Genomic DNA, 15327 nt, shown 5'->3' on the forward strand with positions numbered 1-15327 from the left:
ATTTTTAAAAATTTGAACTAGGTGTGTGAAATAGTACATGTCTTAAATGCAGCAGTCCAGATGGTGGAGGCATGAAGATTCCAAGTGCCCAATATTATAAAGACTGGAGTACACAGTTCCCTGTGAATCCCTGATGACTCTATAACTCCTTACAACAGCAGTTACTTCAGATATAACAGTTACTTCGCCTAAATTCTTTAGTTCTCACTGCTTTAACAAAAAGTGATAGTTAATGTTATTTCTTTTACCAGAGGAAATACTGCTCACCAAGGCTAAATAACTACTACAAGTAATTTACTACAATAAAGGCAACTTGCTGGGGACTTAGCTCACAAACTCCTGCCTGGCAAGGGCAAAGTCCTGAGTTCGATTCTCGTACCCAAAACCAAAAAAAAAAAAAAAAAAAAGACTCATTTATGTGTTCATTTACCTAAGAGTAAGATGGTATTTAAATGCTTCAGAAAAAAGGACTTCTATCTAGAACATATAAAGAATTTAAAAAAAAAAAATCAGGCACCCAAAATTGAACAGCCCAATCCAAAAATGATCATCTGAGATGAATATGCACTTCTCAGATGAAGAAATACTAATGGTGAATGAATAAATGAAAAAATGTTCAACATCATTAGTCATTTGAGAAATGCAAATTAAAACAACACTGAGATTCCATCTCACCCCAGAAGGAATGGCTATCGTTAAAAAAATCAACCAATGACAAATGCTGGAGAAGCTTTGGGGGAAAAGGAGCACTTGTCCACTACTGGTGGGACTGTAGATTGGTGAAACCACTGTGGAAATCAGTTTGGAGATTCCTCACAAAGCTAGAATTAGAAGTCCCTCTTAACTCAGCTATTCCCCTTCTGGATATTTTCCTAGAAGAATTAAAAACATCATATCACAGCAATATATGTGCACCCATGTTTATAGCAGCACAATTTGTCATAGCTAAATCTTGGAAATAACCCAAATGCTCATCAACTGAGGAATGGATAAAAAGATGTGGTATTTTTATATAACAGAATATTACTCAGCTATGAAAAAAGATAAACTCGAAGCTTTTATAGGTAAATGAATTCAACTAAAGACCAAACTCACAAGTGAAATAAATAGGACCCACATATGTAAACATCATACTGTCTCCTTAGTGTCAGAATATGAGAAAGTAAATAAAACCCAAAATGTACAATAGATAATATGAAAGGGAAAGAAACTGCTCAAAGGAAGGAACAACTGTGATGAGGGAAAGAAGAAAAAGAATGAAAGTACTAAAGATATATATATGGATAGCTGGGATAACTGTACTGCTGATGTCTGATGGTTTGTTGAAAGGAACAGTTAATGCTTAAATTTTTTTATATATTTTGACCAATTTTTCATGCTTCTATCTGCTAATCTGAGCAATTTATGTGAAGAAAACAATACACAATATTACAACCATTGGTGAATTCCTGCCATCCTGGCTAGTGAAACTCTATATTGTCTCTAATGTTTTTTCAAATTATTATTTTCTTATTCTCCTTAATGGTTTGATCAGTCTTCCATTCTTACATCTGGTAATCTGAGCAACTTTGCTGAAGATAACAATATGTAATATAGCAACCACTGTTAATTCCTATTATTTGGTTTGAAACCCCATGTAATTCTTCATGTCCTTGCTTTGTTTTGTTTGTATTTTGCTATTGTTCTTTTGTTTTACTATTCTCTTTAAAATAAAAAATATATATAAGAAGAGGGAGAGAAACCAGATCAACCACACACAGAGCTTCTTCCTTTCCCACCGTATGATGTCCTGTGCCATCCTGGAACTGTGTATAGCAAGAATGTTGTGACTGTATATGATCTATACGGTGCTATACACCATATATGATCCCTTGGACAAAACTGTGAGCCAAAATATGCCTCTTTCGTGCATGACATTCCCAGTGAATAATATTGTATTTTTAGTAACAGAAAACAGAATGACACTATTTTATCCCTGTAATAAATACTCAGTTCAATTGTTATCAAGAGAAATGGACAAATCTGCTATGGGAAGATAAAAAAAATAATGAATTCTTCACTGTGCCATCAAGTTATTGAACTTCTCTAGATCTTATGCTATTATACCTGCCTTTCAGGGAGGGAAGAAAAAGAAATAATCTATATGTTCAGATGAAATAATGAAATAATGTAAGTAAAGATGTTCTATAAATTTAAAGTCAACATCATAAAATGTAGGCTAATTACATGATGAACATGAAAGGCAATTACATTTGCTGTCCCCATTCATCTAAGGTGTTAGAAGTGTAGTCAGTATGACCTTATTGTTCATTTGTTAGCAAGACAACATTTACACACATAAATAGAAATTTGAAGCTCTGTTCTTTACTTTTTCAACTTCTCGTCAGTCAATAAATCATTTTGAGACCAAAGACAGTGGAAAATGAAAAGATTGAATCTGTCTTAAAAAAAATCAATGAGGTAAAAGTTAGGCTTAAAATACAATCAGGCTGGAAGTCCCTGCTACATACTTTTCTAACTTCCATTAATATACTCATAAAAGACAGACAATTTTGAGAATTTCCAATTCAGAAAACTATGACTGACAGCTAGCTAAGTGCCAGAATGTGGGCAGAATTTGCTGCAGTTAAAAGCTTGAAAGAACTGAATTGAAACATAGCGGATAGCCAACTGAGCGAGGCTACAGTTGTCTGATTTTTCTGAAAGTATTATTGTTTTCTCCGTTGTATGTTACTCTCATTAAAAACAAAACAAATGAACTAAAGACCAAGATCTGCAGAGTTTTGGGAAGCTATTCTGCTTTTCATAGGAGTGCTATTTTAAGAAATCCAAAAGTCTGATCCTCAGTTCCTCTCTCAGTGCAATCCTTTCTTGAAGCAAAGCAACATTCAGAAAGCTTAACAGAGCTGTGGGAAAGCATGAATAAAGAGAAATCATTGCATTATTGAGACCAGCGCCTACCAGTTGCCACAGGTTACCTGTGGGAAATCTAGAAATACAGATTTGTTGTCCAGTGCAGAGATTCTGAACTCAGTCTAATTGAAGTGTAGCCTGGAAAAAAAAAAACAAAAAAAAAAAAACAAAAAAAAACCACATTTCAACAAGCTTTCCAAATGAAGTACCGACCCTTCATGGGAGTTTAAGGCTCAGGACAGATATGTTTGGCATAGTTTACTTTTATTGTTATGGACTTTAAAATCACAGTATCACTTTCTATGTGCTTTCCATCTCTCACAAAACAGTGCTTTTTGAAGATAAATATTAGGTTGAGGGCATCAGTTCTCCAGAATACTCTGTCCACATTGCCACTAATGATATTGTCTCTATTGTACATAAGAGATTAAACAAAACTTTTTAAATGAGCTCAGGGTTCTCATTGTTTTGATTATTCCAATTTCATTATCATATCATCATTTAATAGGCTGGCTTTGTGATAATTCTCTTCATAGTTCCATTTACAACCTCTGTTTTGTTTGAATCCAATTTTTACCTTCTGATTTGTTCTTTTCTATATAATGGTATTCTCTGATGATATATATTAATCCTTTCCTTAATTCTATTAAAATATTTTAAGCCAAGATAGGTCTTTTCAATGTATATTATAATTATGTGTCACATTTCAACTAATATTATTAATTCATATGAGGTTTTCATTAGAATCTTGTGATAAATTTCCTGTTTGTTATCATACTCTACATTTGGTTAGCCCGTGGTTAGTCCAGAATCCACACTAATATGCTTGCTTGATTTGAGATAATTTCTAAGATATATTCCTTTGAAAAAGAAGAGAGGTGAGGGAATTCTGGAATTTTATGTTTACTTAAAAAGAAAGCAATTTTGATTATTATAAGTCAACTTCTGGTAGAAAGACTGTCTTTTGGGTTTTATCGATGAAAGTTATCTTTGCTACAAAATCAAATTAATCTTATGGTAGATTAATTAGAAAAATCAAATTGCAAAAGCTCTTTGATATTTCAAATTACATCAGAACTCTAATTCTATTATTATAGAAATGTGAAGTAATTGCCATGATATCAGCTCATTTATCACCCACAATTTAATTAAGTTAAAGTAATTTTTACTAATATCAGGAAACTACTGATTTTAGAACATGCTAACTGTATTTGAGAAGCCTTTAAAATCTAGATGAAACAGCTCTGCTAGCATTTAAGTATAACATATTATTGTTTTGAAAATATTAGATTTTATAAAGTCAAATGTAACTTTTAATACATGAATGATTTATTTTTTATATTAAAATAATGACATAATAGATTATTTATTTTTAATTCAAGTACAGTATTTGAAATTAATATTACTGAATGGATTTGGTTCCTATTTACTTACAGAAATATAATTCAGAAGAAATACAACTGATGTATCTTAATAACCATGCCAATACTTGTCCATTTACTGTTTTCCCTTTTGCATTATTCATTTAAGCATGTTATTTATATATTCCCACAGACATATTATTACTTAAAATATTTTAGTAACTTCTCTTTGGGAATTGCTTTTGGGGCTTATAGGGTATGTATTTAAGTAAGATAATAATGAAAACTATCTTTCTCTTGAGAGTAGATTTACTTTCTCAAATATTTTAGAATCATTTGGATGCAAGCATTAGGAATAAATTTCAGTATGAGTCAGTATGAATATTAGCATTGGAGTCAGGGATAATCTAAAGTAATGAAAACTTACTTGGTTGCATAGTTTATACCCTGCTTTTATGAAATCTCTCCCACCAAAAACTTACAAAAACCATTTTGTGATTAGGATCATTTCTGAGTAGCATATAGGCTCATAATCCTCATTGGATTTCCCAAAAATTGAGTATAATATCTAAAAATCAATCTTATTAATAAAGAATCAGTCACATTTCTTATGATACTTGACATGTGCCAAGAAAAAAATGCTGCTGAAATTAATAAAGGGACATAATCATTAATCAAAAATGTTTATAGTACAAAAAAACTATGTAAGCCACAGTGTTTTTAAAGGAACTTTCTAAAGCTATCAATAGTACCCATAATCTAGCCCATTCACACATATACCTGTACTTATTCATATTTTCATTTTTAGTCATAACACCTACACTTATATTTTGATAATTTATATTTTCCTACTAAAAACAAAAATTTAACGAAAAAATAGAAATATTTAGACAAAATGCTGTTTTTAAGGTTATCTCAATACCTACCCATTTGTAGATATATAATTCTGCCTTTAACGTGTTGGACTCTATGGCTAAATAAAGAAAACCATTTAAAAGTTATTTGATCACAGCTCTAAAATTTAAACATTTCCAACAATGTGTGGCCCCTGCCTATGTGTGTAATACAGTGTTTCTCTTGTCATGCATCTGTTAGTCTTCTTGGTCATTTGAATATGAGTTTTCTCTCCCTGCTAGGGCAAGAGAGACTCCATTTTTCTGTTTTTAACTCCGTGTTAAGAGAAGTCTCTTAAAGTTCACTTAAGCTGTAGTTGACCCCACTCTTCACCCACCTCTCCTTGGTCAGTTATCAACCCACTTAAAGGAGAGCAGAGTCATAAAATGGGAACAGAATAATCAGGACAAATTGGGAAGTAGGCTAAAAGTTAAACTGCAATAGTCATCTGCAGTCTGGCTGCCTGACAGCTTCTGGGAGAAGTAAACTTTTTGATCATTGTGTGACATTCTTGTAAGATGCACAAAAATGAGGCAATGGTTACTATGGAAACCTAGAATGTACTTAAACCAAAGGTGAGACCCAGATCTGCGCGGACATCTCTGGCTCCTGGTTAGAGACTGTCTATCAGCTGGCTCACTAAAGCTTTGTTCATTCCTGCTGTTTTGGTCTCTTGTGAATGCTATTCTCTGTGAACTCACTTGCCATATCAACCCCACCTAAAACTTCCTACTCAACTATCAAGTCATAAACCTACTATAATCTCCTCTTTAAAAGTATAATAAAATCATACAGATTTAATGTCATCTTCTGTAAAACAACAAAGTTTGACAGACTTACTTATATGATTGGATTCATCACAATACATTTGTTTAGTACACAGTTCATGCCCTCAATGCCCAGGGTACTTTCATAATGAATTCTTGTATTTCCAACTTTGTATCTCAGCCATTAACCTAGTGTTTGGCACATAACAGATGTTCAACAAATATCTATGGGATAAATAGATAGACAGCCTTTCTGTCAAGACTTTCAGCATTCTCAAAACTGATATACTTATGAAATTTTAATTTTTTCTTTCTACTTGACATCATTATATGTTGAAAAAGGAAATATTAATAATCAATCCAAAGTGAAATATTTCTGAGCACATGTACCATTATTATCAATATAAGTAAAAGTGTTAAAATAATTCATAATTCTTAAATACTGTACACCTGGGTAACTGATATTTAATGATGAGGCTTCCCTTATTCATTAATTCATTTAAGAAATGTTGCTTGAAAATGCAAATGTGTAAATAAATCTTTATGTTTCAAAGAAGGCCTGATTTCTTTTCTTTAAAAAAAAACTCACATGTATCTCAAGTAATCTATCCATTTCATATTCTATTAGACTCTACACTGAAGAACACAAGTAAAAAAAGTGAAACTGCAAACATACCTCACTCTAGGGATTTTTCCCTAAGTGATCTGAGCAGAGACACATAATTGATCTTCCTGACTTCTGTTTATATAGAAACAATGCATTTTTATGAAATCCCTCATCAGTGTCCTTTTGAATTTTATGTTTTCATTTAGAGTTTAAGGTCATCTTGGTTTATTGCAACAAAAGCCAAAACCCTCTCTACATTAGCAGAGCAAGGTTTTTCCACTTGTAGTTAAAGGTTTTGCTTGAGAGAACTACCTGCCTATCATTTTTTATTGCTGACAACAATATTTTCAAAATCTTTCCTTTCAAAAATGGCCCCCAATTTATAACTCACACTATACAGTCAAAATTTTGAAGAGTTTAGTATTATTTTCCACACTGATTAATTTTTATCAATTGTGTCAAATGTGTATTTCTACAGGCACATATTTTACATATACATATGTACATGGATACACATATACACAATGTATGAGTGTATTATATATAGTTTAGAGATGCTTAAATTTTTACAATGTAAGTACATTATCATCTGAGTTTATAAAATAAATATTTAAGGGAGATGATTCTTCACTTGTAGAATTTTCTTTTACTGTGTTATGTAATTAAGTTTTTCAATATTTGAACTTTAAACAAATATCTAGTAAATTGAACTGTATATAAATAAATACTAGTTCCCACTTAGTAATAGTTCAGTCTTCAAATATTCAGGTATCATATAAAAAGTAAAGTAGAGAAAGGCAAAAATAGGGCTAAATAAAGGATGAGGGAAAAGACAGTTTGGCTGGCAGAGAGAGATAAAAGAGATATAGTATATTTACAATTAAAGAGACCAGGATGGGTGATTGACTTTTTTGCACCAGAAGGAAAGAACACGGTGGATTTAAGTGGAAATAAGTTGTTTTCCTTGGTTATTCTCCTGACCAGAAATGCAGGAATTCTCTGGCTGTTTAGTCATGTCTATAAAATGCCACATTTGACATGCAGGAGAAGAGAAACAAGAACAAGTTGAGAAAAAATGACAGTAATAAAATAGGATAAATAGAAAGTTCTAGAAGGTCAGGAGAAAATGGTAAGCAGCAGATATTCCATCAATGAAATAGGGACATTTCTAGGTTGACCAACAAAACTACTCTGTATTATGATTATTTCATAGTAGTTAAATTTTTGGAACATGTCTACCACTATTGTGCTTTTGATAGGAAATGGAAAAAAAGACAATCAAGGGAGAAGATGAATTTCAACATATTATGAAACTTTTCAAGTGGACTTTGGAAAGTAAAAATTATTGAACACTTATTATGTTCCAGACATTTTATAAAATACTTTTTACAGTTGCCTCTTCACAAATTCCTCCTCTAAATTACTCATAAAATGAGTAATTGAAATTTGTTCAAGGAGAGAACTAGAAACACAATTTTTTTTGGGGGGGGGGTTTTCTCCAGTACCAGGAACCAAACTCATGACCTCACGCTTGTCAGGCAGGCGCTTTGCCGCTGAGCTAAATCCCCAGCCCCTAGAAACACAATTAAAGTAGCATTTAGGATGCAAAATTTCCAATACTTTTTCTTAAAAATGTTTTAAACTTTTATTCCATACTATACATAAAGCTACTTTAAGATTAAAATGTATTTTTAAATTTTCTTGGCAATGAATAAAATCAGTGACCGGTGATACAGATATTATCTCCATTAACTTCATCTTTGGGAAATCTGAGTTTTATGTAATATTACATATGATCTCACTTAAATATTTTTAAAAGAAGCTATAAACAGAAAGTTATTCACAGCTATACAACTATAGGATTTGCTTTTAGTGAACGTCAGAAATCTCTAACTTAGGAATATGCTAGCTTTTGATTTTGATGGCATTGCTGTTACCTGTTGGAGACCACTACAAAGTGTCTCTGAGCAGGATTTAATATTAACCAATTGGCTTTCCGTGTTTACTTGTGAGTTGTCTGAAGGCCACAGCTGAGGGTGTCTGCCTCCAACCCCAATTAACTGAAAGGAGACTGTAGCTGTAGGCATCTCACTCCTGCTGTGAAGGCCTTCCTGGAGATAACATAGTTCTGATTGACATAATTTACTACTTGGGAAAATTCTCAGAAGGTCCTGCGAGATTCCCGTGTTTTCTTATTCTCCTCCTTTGCTTGAAAACCAAATGAATAAGGGCCGCCCAGAGCAGTCTTTGGCTAACTCAGAGAATACTGAAGCTGTAAAAGAGTTAGTCCCTCCTGGTGCCCTAAAATTATTATATTGTCTGCATTTTATTTAAGCCTTCAACATCCACTCACTTGGGAGATTGCAGGCCTGATCATTCTGCAATAACTTAGGGTTATTCAACCCAGTGTTTGATAGTTACCAGTAAGAGTATAATGCACACATTGCATACTTTTCTCTATAAATTTTCTGAACAAAGCTATAAAGAATTCATACCTGATTATTGACTGAAAGGTTTAAATTCCTAATTAAAGTTTAATATAAATTGTCTATTCACTTCACAGCAAGTTTGTGTTTTCTGAGGAATACGTAAAAATACCTTTCTTCCTCTCTTTGCTGCCCTTGTTTCATTAAAGTTATAATTTCCACCATAAGAAGTTAAGGATGATACCAGTTTGATTTGCATTTCTTTTAAAATGACTTTATTAAAGTGTGATTGACATACAAAAACCTGCACATATTTTATACAACTTGATTATTTTGAAATATCCCTTAAACTGTAATCTTGTTAGCGGTGTCAAACATTTGCAATATTCCTGTTTTACAGGTGAGAAAACAAAGTGAAAAATTAGATGCTGATTGACTCTAAACCCATATAATTTTCACTACATTATGCTTTGTTTGTAATAACAAACTTATATACCCTCAGTGTACATTTTCATTGGAAGCAGTAAATGAAAATTGTGATATTTATAAACCATTGTGTATTGAACTTCACTGTAAAGACTGCAGGGGAAGCAGAGGAAACAAATATTTGAGTAATATTTGCATATGCTTTATGGAGTTTAATCCTCAAAGCAATCTAATCCACAGCTATCATTATTCATGCTTTATGAATATTAATTGCTTCCATTATGAACACTTATTCTTGAATGTTTTACTTCATTTATATATTAAGTCACATAACACTCAAAATGGTTATTTTAAAACTAAAACAGCTTTCTGTAGTGAAAGGTATTCTTATTCTACCCGAAAATATTTCATATATTAAATGAAATTTTGCTTTAGTTGATTGTATGATAAAATTATAATGACTTTTTAAATTAAAATCGTTATTCAAATATTGCCCACAGTAAATTTAACTATATAGACATATATGAATGTGTATATGCATATACAGGAAGAAAGTTGAAGAATACAGACTCAGAAATGAGACAGCCTGTAATCAGACATGGCTTCACTAATATGAAATCTTGGGCAAAGTCATGTACCAAGTCAGTCCTTTACTCCACAAGTATTTACTGACCATTGTTGCAGGCTAGGAACTGTGTATATATGCGGTATAACCAAATAAACAAGAATCTCTTCCTCATCAAACTGATCTAATGGAGGAAAGAAATGCAAACAGTAAACACTGAAATACAAATCAATCAGACCCCATGATAGAAATGTTAAATCCTATGGAAGAAAAAAGGGGAAATGAATTAAAGACATAATTAGAGTGTGATACAAAGAAAGCAAGTTGCATTGTAAAAGGGGTTAGTCCGATGAGCCTCGCAGCAAGAGCGAAATCTGAGAAACTCACTGGAGTGAATATAAACCAAGAGGGTACCAAGAGGAAGCAGCACACCGGGCTCAGGGAACAAATAGGCCAGAAGGCCCGAGGCGTGACTGCAGAGTGCTTGAGTAGCAAGAGGGAGCTCTGTGTGATGAGAGGAGCATTCGCCAGAGGAAACGAAGCGGAAGAAGCCCTCGTGGCAAGGGGAGAGTAGAGGTGAATACCACACAGGGAAAAAGCAACAAGACCCATTGGGAAGGTAATTGCAGTCATAACTGGTTCATAACAGGACCGAAGCAGTGGAGTTGTTGATAAGTGCTCAGATTGTGAATATATATATAATGTCTTCTTAATATAAGCAATCCACGCATAAAAGCTAGGCTTTCTGCCCCAATTTCTCATTTTAAAATATGAAAACTATCATGTAGAGTACAAAACATAACATCTAAAACATAATAAAAAAAGATAAGTAATGAAGTATGTCATAACAGAAAATGCTTTTAATCAAACTATTAATATAGATATTGATAGAGACTTGTTTTGTTGGTATTTTTCACCTTACAGTACATGTTAGAAAAGTTTGAGGGGTTTATTTCCTTTGTTGGAACTTTTGAAAATCGTTCCAAATGACTTTGATGTTTTATGAATTTGATTTGGAATGCATCCAAGATTTTCTCACTGATCATTCTATTAAAATGTTCATTTAAATGTATTAAAATGTGGACTAATATTTTTAAATATTGAAAAAGGTGCTATTGAATTGGGTTTGCAGTATGTAGATATATTTTTTTTCCTATAAAATTTATCTGAATCACTTTTTAGGGCATGTACAGTTCCTAAAGTTTGACTCAAAAATCAAGTAATACTGTTATAAACACTGTGAGCTCACTCATACACAGAGTCTTAAAAGAGTGAACTCCTGGAAATAGAGTATGATATTGTTTATCAGAGCCTGGAGTGGGAAAGGATGGATAAGGAAGATGATCAAATTATATATGGTTACAGCTAGATGGAGTACACTTTTTAAAATTCCAGATTATGGAAATATATAAGACAGAAAGTAGATACGTGATAAGTGACAGAAAGTAGATAAGCCAGGGGTAGGGGAGGAGGGTGGTGTGGTGGGGGCTAAGGAATGATCTCTAGTTGTTAAGGGATTTTATTTTTCTAATGAAAATGCTCTGAAATCGATGTGGTGAAGATTGCATAATCCTGTTGTTTTGGTTACTTTTCTCTCAATGCTGAGACAAAATACCTGACACCCAAAATTAAGGAAAAACAGGTATATTTAGCTCACAGTTTGTGGAGGTTTCAGTTCATACTCAGCTGGCTCCAAGGAAGAGAGGCACATGGCAGAGGGGAGTAATTCATGGTGGCAGAAACAGTAAAAAGCAGCAAGATCAAAAAGGGGGGAGCAAGGGGAACAGCAAGTGTCTTTCCTCCCTTCCACTGTATGCAGGTGTAGCACTCACATCCATAATCCCAGCCTTGGACCATGCATCAGTCACAAACTCTAGAATCCCACCCCATGACTGCATGAGGATTTGGGAGGATATCCAGACACAATCCATAACAACTTTGAACAAATTAAAGAACTGTTGTTTGTACATTTTGAATGAGAGAATTATATGATATATAAATTATTTGTCAGTGAAGGTTTTGTGAAGAATCAGAAGTGTTTTCCTATCAGAAAAATGTTACCTAAGGATAAGGTCTATAAGTTATGGTTGTATGTTGAAGACCTCAATAAAAGAATGTTCTGATAACTTGAAGACAGAGTGGTATAGAAATACAAGAGTTATTGATAGGGCTGGGGATATAGCTCAGTGGCACAACCCCTGCCTGGCAAGCACAGGTCGTGAGTTTGATTCCTGGTACCAGAAAAAAACAAAATAAAAAAAAAGGAGTTAGTGATGACTGTAAGATATTTGGCTTAAGCAAACAAGAAGGATGGAATGGTCATTATATGAGTTAGGGAAGGTTATGGGGTGAAGCAGAATTGGAGGGTGGTGTATATCAAGATTTCTACTTGGGATACTTTGAGTTGAAAATACTAACATCTAACAGGGTTGTAAAGAGCAAGTCTGGATGATGCAAAAATGTTCTGTGGTAAAGATACAAATTTAAGACTCTTTGATGTATAAATCACCTTTAAGCCTTTTAGTAATGAAAATGCCAAAAGAATGAAAGAAGACAAGAGAGAGAACTATGTCCTGATAATAATGACATTAAAATGCCTGAAAAGAGAAGAAAATATCAAAGGAAAATGTGATGGGCAGACTCACCATAGATGTCTGTGTTTTAACCTGAAGAACTTGTGAATATGTTATGGTATGATAGGTTTATAGCTGTTAAGCTGTGAGCTTAGAACAAGAGGAAGACAGTGGATTAGTGGGCGATTTATTAAAAGGGAGAAATGTCGGTATCCAAATGATACAAAGTGGGAAAGATTTGACCAGTCATTCTGGCTATGAAGACAAAAGGTGACAAACAACCAGGAAAATGGTCAGCCTCTAAAAATGGGATATTAACTGAATTTAGTGCTATTTTGATGTTTCTTTGTATATTGGAATCACCTTGGTAATATCTAGCATATCCAACGGTGCCACTTCTTGCCCATCCTGAGATTATTATTTTTATTTGTTAAGAATTCCTTCCTAATTCTATTGTGAATCTAGGGTTGGGACCTGTGTTCTCATTTCCCTGAGAACTACACTAGCTAATCTATGTAAAGCACTTAGAAAAGCTTACTAAGTGCTTTATTAATACTGGTCTGTTTCAAAGATCATCATTTTCTAGTTGAAGAAACCAAGCTTTAAAAAATAAAGCAACTTACCTTAGGTGACACCTGACAGGTGGAGGTCTTAGCTCTGACTTGAAGCATGGGTTCATTTCTTTTTAGAAATAAAAGCAAAATTTAGAACCACAAAAAAAAAAACAAATGAAAGTTTTGTTTCTAGATAAAAATTCTTTTTAAAAAGAATTCATGTTTAATCATTAAAAATAAATAAATAAATAAAAATTCTATTGATGCTGTTAAGTAACTGAAATGTTACTATGTACACATTTTACTTTTATCTTTGCATTTTGCTTCCTTTCTAATGTTTTATAATCAAGGTGTTTAAGTATACATGTATTGGAGGCATGTCCTTCATGGCCCATTTGTCTCGTCTGTCCTTGTCTTGTTATAAAGTAACACATTTCAAACATATTATTTTCCACCAAAAGGAGATTATAGTGAATATTAATCTGCTCAAATTCTAATACTACCGTTAAATGGGTAGTAGGCATAGATCCTTAATAATGAAATAAAAATAGTAATAGTTAAGGTTTATTGAGCACTTGAGGAGCACGTTATACATGCTAAGTGATTTCATCTTTTCCAAACTCCCTTGAGTTACACACATTCACTGCTTCACTTTTTCCAGATAGGAATCATTCTGAACCAGTTATTTTACAAAGAATAATACACTATAATACCACAGAAAAATTGCAAATAGAAAGGTGATGGGGATTTTTTAATAAGACAAAACGGAGGAAACAGAGTGTGAGGATTTCTGAAGAAATAAAAGCTGCCAGAAATATGCTTAAAATGACACTTACTGTTGACAAAGCAAGAAAGAGTATTTCATCTGTATGTGTGGGAAAGAAAGGAGCGCAAAGAAAGGAAATACTCTCCAGGAAAAGAAGTTATTTTGCTTCTGTATTTACCATTTTGTGCCTGAACATTCACCAAAAGTGTGTGCTTAAAGTAGAGTGACACCAAGGCTGTGAAAGTGATTAGAGGTGACTTATGTTTCCGTGAAGGCAGAACTAAGGGCCCGGAGAGTCTGAACTGATGGAACAAGGTCAAGGTTGCCACCTGTCAACAATGAAGGAAAGGAATCACAGTTGACACGGATAGGAACCTGACAGGAAATTCCCAGCCACAAGTTAAGCATGTTTTACATTGTCCTAGATTTGGGCCTGGAAGGCCAGTTCCCCCAGCAGCCTGGGGATGGGTCAATCACTGTTTTGAGAGCATAATAATAGTGCCCTGAATCCTAGAACGTCTGTGGGTGTTATAGCCTGAATATACGTATAAGCAAGCATGTCCCAAGGACTCACAGGCTAACAGCCTGAGCAAGAACATCAGCTGATGTGAGGAAGGTGAGGAATGTGAATTGTCTTGAGAGTTCTGAGCTTCAGCATCTGGTCTATGTCCTTCTATTTAACTTCTGTGTTGTTTTTTATTCGATAAACTCAAATCACAAATGCAGTTTTCTCACGAATGGTTATACCCTGATTTCAAATAAAAGCCACTGAATAAAAACACGCTGCCTGCTTTTATCCTCTACACTCGTTACACAGGAAATAAAAATGTGAAATGACTTGGAATGGGTATTAAGTGATATCCACATTAAAACTTTTATTAGGATTAGAAATAATGCCGATAAAGTCTCTAACAGTTGTTCTCGCCTTTACAGTCTCTAGTAGATGAAGTTGTTGGAGAAGAATTTGTAATTGCGTAACTATTCCAAGTAACAATATCTAGATTATAATATACAATTCCTCATGTAAAAATTTAAAAAAATTAAATAATGAAAAATCCCTTCTTTCTGAAAAAAATCTTATGTTGAAATAAATAAAAGAAAGAATTCTACACAAAAACATGGCAGAACTATGTATCTACGTTTAAGCACCTCCTACCTGCCTGGCAGATCCCCCATCAGACCACTACTGACAGCCTCACATATTTATCAGTGCTTTGTCCTTAAAGGTCATTCTTATAAATACTCTGTGTGGGTTTAGTCTGCATAAATCTAGTATCCAAATACCAAAATCCTTTCTTTTGATAAATTTACCTTCATTTACTTAATGAGAGACTATTGAAATATACTTAGCAGGTTTATAAATATTTTTTTCAAAATCTGATAAAACAGGCAATTTCAAATTTTCATAGACCTTCTTTATCTTAGACAACATAGTAGCAGTTTGCATACAAGTTGTGAATACATGTAAATATCCA

The sequence above is a fragment of the Chinchilla lanigera genome, unplaced genomic scaffold, assembly GCF_000276665.1.
Source record: "Chinchilla lanigera isolate Chin_1 unplaced genomic scaffold, ChiLan1.0 scaffold00004, whole genome shotgun sequence".
Taxonomy (NCBI): domain Eukaryota; kingdom Metazoa; phylum Chordata; class Mammalia; order Rodentia; family Chinchillidae; genus Chinchilla; species Chinchilla lanigera.